We start from the raw sequence: 8,631 nt of genomic DNA, 5'->3' as shown, positions 1-8,631 counted from the left end.
AAGATCCACGGAACTTGTAGTCATAGTGTAGTCGGTGGCTTTCATCGGCTTCAGAAATTATAGACTACTTTAGGCAGTAAAAGGTGAAAAAAATGGACACCTGGCAGGTAGCGATTTACCTGTACAAGCCCAAACCAAAGTGTCGTTTTTTTTTAGGTTCTTTAATAGTTTATGAATGTATCTATAATTTAAAGAAAAAACCAAGACCATTGGTTTTATGGTTTTTTTGTAATGTTACCTGAAAGTCGACCATTTTACACATTTTTTTTTGTATGATACAAAAAAAGAAAGAAAGTTCAAATTTAAATGCTTATACCTTCTACAAAAAAAATCTTAAAATTGATTTTATTGCAGATTCTGAATCCTAGTTAAATTTCCTGTCGAATAAGTATGGTTAAAATCGTTTTTGCGAACATGACTTTTTCGATTTTTGCAACGCTAATTGTTCGAGAGGCGCTACTGTGCGATGTTCTGATCTGCTTGATCGATCGATCCCTGACAAAATCTGTCAGCTAAAACTCTACCCTGATTGTCGGCGCACTGCTTTGGCACACTGCTTCTGCGCACTACTTCTGCGCACTGCTGGTTCTCCTTCGGGATGCTATCAATGCTAATGGAAACGCACAGAATGTTGATATAACAATTATTCTCCCAGCCACATACGTCGGAAGTCCCCGATATATGCATAAATATGCTCAAGATTCTACGTTGTATGGACGACATTATTATAAAATTATTATTATTATACCCTTGTATTATTATTATTATACCACTCGTCGCTCCGGCATCAGCGTCCTACGGTGCGATCTGATGCGACTTCACGCTCCTCCACACCATAGTGCTGCACGGGTTTATTGCAACCCGAGTGATTGCAAGGGGGGGGAGAATGTTCACGCCAGGAGGCCCCCTGTTCCCCCTCTGCCCACCGAGCGTCCAAAAGCTCAAGCGCTTCCAGCTTAGCAACGCTCACCCGCTCTCCGCTCCTCGGTATTCCCGATCGCACGCTCCCGTGTTCCCGATCGTCGCTCGCCTCTAGGGACGGCTACGCCGCTCTAATTCACGGTTCTCCCGCTCTTCCGCTCTCGCGCCGTTAAGCTGGGCTTCTCGGCCGGCAGCGGGCCCTTAGGCTAAGCTAAGTTTAGTACCGAATCGACTGCGAAAATATATGTATGCTACGGGCACTCCGCCGACGTCATTTTTCGACCCCCGAATTTTCTGCGTTTTTCTACTTCGTGGGAGAAACTTTTATTGATCCTTTTGCGGAGGATTTACCAGCCACCCCACTCCTAAACACAGGGTATTATAATTTCAGTCAGAAGTTTGCAACGCAGTGAAGGAGACGTTTCCGACCCTATAAAGTATATATATTCTTGATCAGCATCAACAGCCGAGTCGATCGAGCCATGTCCGTCTGTCCGTCTGTCTGTCCGTCCGTCTGTCCGTCCGTCTGTCCGTTTCTACGCAAACTAGTCCCTCAGTTTTAAAGCTATCTGAATGAAACTTTGCATTTAGTCTTCTATATACTCTCACTGCTATATATGTCAGAACGGGCCGGATCGGACGACTATATCATATAGCTGCCATACAAATGTTCGATAAGTTTTTAGATAAGTTTTTGCATCATTTTTGATATATAGACATTGTATATTATTCCAGAATTTTGGTAAACATTTTAAGAAAATCGGACCACTATATCTTATAGCTGCCATAGGAACGATCAGGAAATTAATCGAAAAAAATTATAACTTCGTTGTTTTTCAACCTTTTTTTATCTACTCTGAGATATAAGCTTATTTTATTAGTTAAGAATTTTGGTATTAATTTTATGAAAATCAGACAACTATATCATATAGCTGCCATATAAACCGATCGGCAGATGTAGGGAAAATGTAAAACTGGGAATGTAAAACTGTAACTGTCAAACTCTCAACATAATAAGTATAGGTAAAATGTAATATAATAATTTTTGCAAGGGTGTACGAACTTCGGCGTGCCGAAGTTAGCTTCCTTTCTTGTTTATTTTAAGATGTTCTTCCTAACTCTAGGAATGTAGTATGCACATATATTGAATACCCCACTGTACCAAAGTACTTAAAGGGTGCGCATTTCAATGTTCCGGTCATAAACCATAAGTGGCCGAAATATGAACCGATCGCTATGGCTTAGCCCGCACACAGAAAGTGCTAGCGTCGCACAGTAGCGCCTCTCGAACAATTAGCGTTGCTATTGAAAACTACAATAAAAACTCACGAAAAGAAAAGGATTGATAGGATATATTTAGATTTATTGTTTTATTCTTTTCAAGCGCAACACCACAACCACTCACTAGAAAAACCGCAGCAAAAGAGAAGGAGGATATTCAAAAGAGACCAGACAATTACAAAGTCAAAAATACTGTTTAGAGATACCAGATCTTATAACTTAAATAATACTAGATGTTATTTTTGTATATGGGATATTCAACACGCCCCTCAAAATTAAACATTAAAGAAAAATATTTCATTAGTTACATTAACAATAAGTATATCCTAATGTGGTGTGTGTTCATTTCTGGGGAGTACAAAAATGATCCAGCATTCGCTGCAAGGATTCGAGAAAACCCAGTAAAACCCGATCAGATCATTACTTAACTTAATTCTTAGTATAACATTTTGAATTCAATTTCAATTTCATTTTTAAACATACAAATTTTTTTTAAATTTAAATTTCATTTGACTTCATTTTGGTTTTGTGTTCTTTATAAAAGTTAAACAATATTTTAAATTAAATCTCAGTTGGTTCCATTAAATTAAAATTATTTTTCGATTTCAGTTTGATTTATGAGGCTTGACTTCCTTTTTCCCTTTTTAAGTTAAACAATATTTTAAATTAAACCTTTTTGTTTGTCTTGAGAATTTTTGGTAGTCTTTTTAAGTTAAATTCCAATAGATCAATCAGCCTTCTTGTCTTCTTGTAGTCCAATCTTGCTACACAGTTGATTGAATCTTGCGGCTGGCAACGGCTTGGTAAAGATGTCTGCAAGCTGGTTCTCTGTGGAAATATACTCAATACAAATATTGTTATTTTCAACTTTCTCTCTAGCAAAATGATACTTAATATCAATATGTTTGGATCTTTTATGGCAGGAGGGATTATTAGCTATACTAATACATCCCTGATTATCTTCATATATTTTTATAGGTCTTTCAAACTTGATACGAACACTTTCTAATAAAGACTTCAACCACAAGGCTTCCCTTACAGCTTCGAACAAGGCCATGTATTCAGCTTCAGTCGACGAAGCAGCTACTGAGTTTTGTCTTTTCGTATTCCAACAGATAAGGTTTTGGTTAAACATTTTGAATAGAAACCCAGTTGTACTTTCCTATCAATTTCATTGCCTCCCCAATCAGAGTCTGCGTACCCGACAAATATATTTTCAAAACTTGTATTCCTTTTAAATTCCAATTTTATATCTATATTCCCTTTTAGATATCTAAGAATCCTTTTTAAACATAAGAATAATTCTGCATTATTTTTATTTATATATCGACTTAAAATATTAACAGCCGTTCCTACAAGGTGCATCATACCACTCATCAGAATTTAATAAATCATAATTAAGCTTGCTTGCTAGTGGAGTACTGACTGATTTGCAATCACTCATTTTGAACTTATTTAGAATCTTTTTAATGTAAGCAGCTTGGCTTAAAAATATTTTTCTATCTTTGATTTCTATTCATATTCCAATAAAATGTCGAATTTCTTCCAAGTCTGTCATTCTGAACTTGGTCATTAAATATGATTTGAAACATTTCATTTTTTCTATATCTACTGTGCAAATAACTAAATCATCTACAAAAAGAAGTAAATATATGTTCTTCCTCACGTCACCCTTATCAAGGACATAAATACATCGATCTACCGGTGAATTTACGAAACCACACTCCTTTAGTGCTTGCTTAAATACCTCAAACCAACATCTTGCTGCTTGTTTGAGACCATAAATTGCTTTATTCAATTTACATACACTATTTGCACTACACAATACACCCTGAGGCACTTTCAGATAGATTTCTTCTTTTAATTTTCCATTTAGAAAAGCACTTTTTACATCCATGTGATGTATTTTTAAATCATATTGAATTGAAATAGATAATAAAAAGCGAAAACTAGCTATTCTAGCCACAGGAGCAAATATTTCTTCATAATCTACAAGATACTTCTGCGTGAATCCACGCGCCACCAATCTAGCTTTGTGCCTTATTGGATTTCCAAATTCGTCGGACTTTAAAGTAAAAACCCATTTGCTATCAACAATATTTATATTTTCAGGCCGCTTAACAATTGACCAGGTATTATTAAATTCATGGGCATCCAATTCGGTTTTAGTAGCAGACTCCCATAAAGATTTGTCACTCCTACTTTGTATTTCTTCAAAAGAACTTGGAACATCACTAAAGATTGTATGAGCATTTAAGGGGTTATATACAGTTGTGATGATAAAAAAATCGACTTTTTTTTTGTTGCATAGTCTTCAAGTATATACTGTTGAGAATACTCTCACAAAAATTCATAACGATCGGAGCTTTAGAACCGAAGTTATAGCTATTTATAGCGCACGACCTGCACGTCGGCCGGAACAAACTTGAAACTTTAAACGCGATTATCTCAGAATCGTTTTTTTTCGAAGTTACCTTTGCGGTGGACACGATTACTAAAAAACTAGTAATCCGATCAACACCAAATTTTGACCACTTATTTTTTATAACAATAGCTAGTCCTCTAACGAAGAATTTTTTATTTTTTTTTTTAACTTTTTTTTTTAGAGCATAAAAATCAAAAATCTTATACCTTGAAAAAGTAAATTTTTTGTTAAAACCGTCGCCATTTTTTTTTTAATCAAAATTTTTACAAATCCATGGTCTAGAGGACTAGGCAATACAATATACTAACGACATTTTTATAAATTTTTGATTTCGGATAAACCGTTCTCGGGATATGATGTCCACCGCAAGTCAACATCGAAAAAAAGACGATCTTGGAATTCGGCCATAACATTTTTAATATTTAATATTTTTTTATGAAAAAATTTTATAAAGTACCCAGAAACATGTACTAAACAACGTCGGCAAAACATTTTTAAAAAATAATTTTTATGATGTCAAAAAAAAATCGACAAAATTGCATTTTTTTGAGCGGTACAACTGTATATAACCCCTTAAAATATAGTTATTGTAATCTATTTCATCTTCCTTGTATGATATTTGTTGCCTGTTCTTTAGCCTATCACTTCTTCTAGAAATACATTCAATATTTTCACTGAGCTGTTTTGAGTCAAATCTTTTCTCCATACTGTCATTCTGGAAATTTATTTTATTATTTTCCTTACTCTCTTTCAGGATTTTTATATTATCTTTCTCCTTACTCTCATTCAGGTTACAAACGGTATCATTATCCTTACTCTCATTCGGGATATTAACATTATCACACTCCTTACTCTCATTCAGGATATTAACATTATCACACACCTTACTCTCATTCAGGATATTAACATTATCACACTCCTTACTCTCATTCAGGATGTTAACATTATCACACTCCTTACTCTCATTCAGGATATCAATCAAATCACTTTCCTTACTCTCATTCAGAAATTCCAATCCACTTTTCACAGCTCTTGAATTAATCATATTTGTTTCGTCTACAATTACGTCTCTTGCGACAATAAACTTCTCATTATCTAAGTCCCATAGTTTTAAACCATTTGGTTCATAACCAACTAAAATAGTTTTACATGATTTTTCATCAAATTTTCTTTTCCTGTTTTTAAAATGAACATACACTGTAGAACCAAATATTTTCAAATATTTTAAATCTGGTTTTCTATTGTGCCATGCTTCATATGGAGTTTTTGTACTATCCTCAAGTGCCCTAGTCGGAGTCCTATTAATTAAATAAGTGGCTGTCAGAACAGCTTCACCCCAGTAGCTTTTATCTAATTTAGCACCACATACCATACTACGAGCTTTTTCAGTTATCGTTCTTATCATTCTCTCTGATACACCGTTTAATTGCGGTGTATATGGGACAGTCAAATGGTAACTGATCCCTTTCTGTACGCAATATTCACGCATATCACTGGACAAATATTCACTACCATTGTCTATATATAGATTAACGACTTTAAGGTTGAAATGCGCCTCACTTTAAGCTACAAAATCCTTAAACATTGCAAAAACATCTTATTTGTATTTCATTAAATACGTTACACAATAATTTTTGTCGTCAATTGAAACAGGAGTTATTGGCCCGCATACATCAGAGTGGATTGCAAATAGGGGTCTATTTATGTATTCTTTATTTTTATGTTTTTCAAAACGCAATCTGGTTTGTTTACCATTTAAGCATGCTTCACATATATCATCAACTGGATAAACATTATCAAAAAGATTATTGTCACTAAATAAATTATTTCTTTTAATTTCTAGCAATTTTCCTTTACTAATGTGACCTAATCTCTCATCCCATAAACAATATTCATTACTTTTCACATTTAATGTATAAGCCTTAAATTCAAGAATTGGTGTATTGAACGTACCTTAATTCTCAGCAACAACAAAGCCACTTTTGCGTATCTTTACGCCGTTACTGCCAAAGATAACAGTCATACCAGCCTCCTGCAGTCGTTTGACAGAAATTAGGTTTTCTGCAACCTCCTGGCAATAAAGCACATCCTCAAGCGTGATTTGATTTCCGTTGTGCAGTCTGACAATGCCGCGCTTCGTTGCGAAAATAAACTCGCCATGCGTGGCGACAGCTATTTTTATTGGCAACTCCAGGTCGATGGAATCAGCGAATAGTTTCTCGTCATTTACGAGATCGTCTGTAGCACCGGAGTCCAGTATAAATTTAACGGTTTCATCGCCAGTTTTGGACATGTTTTTATTTAAACGACTTAACATAAACGCGAAACCGGGTTGGGTTGTTGCTGTTTGTGCTTGTTTGTTATTTTCTTTATTTTTATCATTTATTATTCTTTTATACGCATAACAATCCTTTTTCATGTGCCCTTCTTTGCCACAGTGATGGCACTTAATGTTAAACTTTCCATTGAATGGCTTGCGAGTTAAAGTATTATTATTTTTAAATGTATTAGTATTTTTAAACGATTTATTTTTATAATTATTTTTATTATACACCGTTGCTTTCATAACTTTCCTACTTGTATCTTTGCTATCGTTTTTAATTTTTATCTCGTGATCTAGCAATATGTTCTTTACAAAAGCTAAAGTAAGATTTTCCTCAGCTAGTGTCTCAATAGCTGTTATTACCCCATTATACGACGATGGTAAGGTCAAAAGCAAGTGCGATACTTTGTCCATTTCTTCGATTTTGGCTCCTGAAGCCAACAACTCACTCATTAGTTCATCGAAAAAATTGAAATGACTCAATAGTGTTGTCTCACTCTGCAACTTAAGCGACAGCAATCTCTTTCTAACCGCTAACTGTGACGCGAGGCTCCTGCGCTCATAGATCGCGTCCAAATTCCAGAGAATTTGTCGCGCCGTGTTGTCGCTCGTCGCAAAGTTGAGAAAAGAGTCACTAAGATGTTCTATCAGAGTGCTCTTTGCACAACGCTCTGCCTTTTTCCAGGAATCGTCGATGTTATCAGGAATATTCTCGTCAATCACTTTAAAGACATCTAATTCTGCGAAAAGGGCTTTTATTCTGAATTTCCACACCGAGTACTTTTCGCCGTCGAAAGGCTTAATGTTGCGTTTTGCTTTTTCCATACTATTCTTCGCAAACGTACATACAGCTATATGTACACCCAGTGCCAACAAAAATGCCGCACTCTGAATATTCATGCACTTCAAACTTTTTTTGCCTGGGGTTTCTTCAAATGTTTGTCGAATCGTCAAATTTTAAACAAAAGTGCATTCAAATTTTTATTCTAAGCCAGTGTTTTATTTAGATTTAAGGTCTTTTTTAGATACACATTATTTTAACACTTTTCAAGTATTATGCCTAATGAAAATGAAAAAATTAATATTAATTATAATAACTCAAAAATTCAACAAAAAGCAATTTTTTCCAAAATTTTACTTAATTTACTAAAAAATAATATAAACTTTCTGGTATTTCAAGGTAAATTATATTTTATAGATTTAAATTAATACTTTGTGATACCCCCTTTGGCCTTAATTACGCATTTCACCCTATTGGGCATCGAATCGTATAAAGCCTTCAAATATTCTGGTGTTATCTCCTCTAACCATACTTTTTCTATAGTTTGCTTTAACTCTGCCATTGTTTTAGGCTTCCGCTTTTTTATTTTTGAGCTCATATGGGCCCAGACATTCTCAATTGGGTTGAGGTCGGGGCTGTTTCCGGGCCAGTCTAAGGACTTAATGCCCAATTCATCCTTCAAATTTGATATCTATAGTTAGAAAAATGTCAACAGTAATTGAATAAGTTGTTTTAATAACAACAGGACATTGAATTACTCACAGATCGTGCCCGATGGCAAGGGGCAGAATCATCCTGAAAAATAGGGTCCGCTTCTCATTCTGTTGTGGATTCAATGCTGGGCACAACTCCACTTAAAATAATGTCATGGTATGGTCAACGCAGAAAAATATAAAGACA

General features: G+C 35.0%; 1 long non-coding RNA gene across 1 annotated transcript; it reads right to left on the bottom strand.

Annotated features, from left to right (window-relative positions):
- Nucleotides 1-2,263: 2,263 nt before the first annotated feature.
- LOC138928545 (uncharacterized) lies at nucleotides 2,264-7,927 on the bottom strand. The gene is made up of 2 exons (XR_011444966.1): nucleotides 6,581-7,927; nucleotides 2,264-3,030 (listed from the first exon to the last, which is right to left on the bottom strand). It is a non-coding gene; the product is annotated as an uncharacterized lncRNA (long non-coding RNA).
- Between the last annotated feature and the right edge of the window lie 704 nt (nucleotides 7,928-8,631).

Source organism: Drosophila kikkawai, chromosome 3L (assembly GCF_030179895.1).
Source record: "Drosophila kikkawai strain 14028-0561.14 chromosome 3L, DkikHiC1v2, whole genome shotgun sequence".
Lineage (NCBI taxonomy): Eukaryota > Metazoa > Arthropoda > Insecta > Diptera > Drosophilidae > Drosophila > Drosophila kikkawai.
Note: the sequence above shows the minus strand (reverse complement) of the source record. Positions and strands in the feature narration are given on the sequence as shown.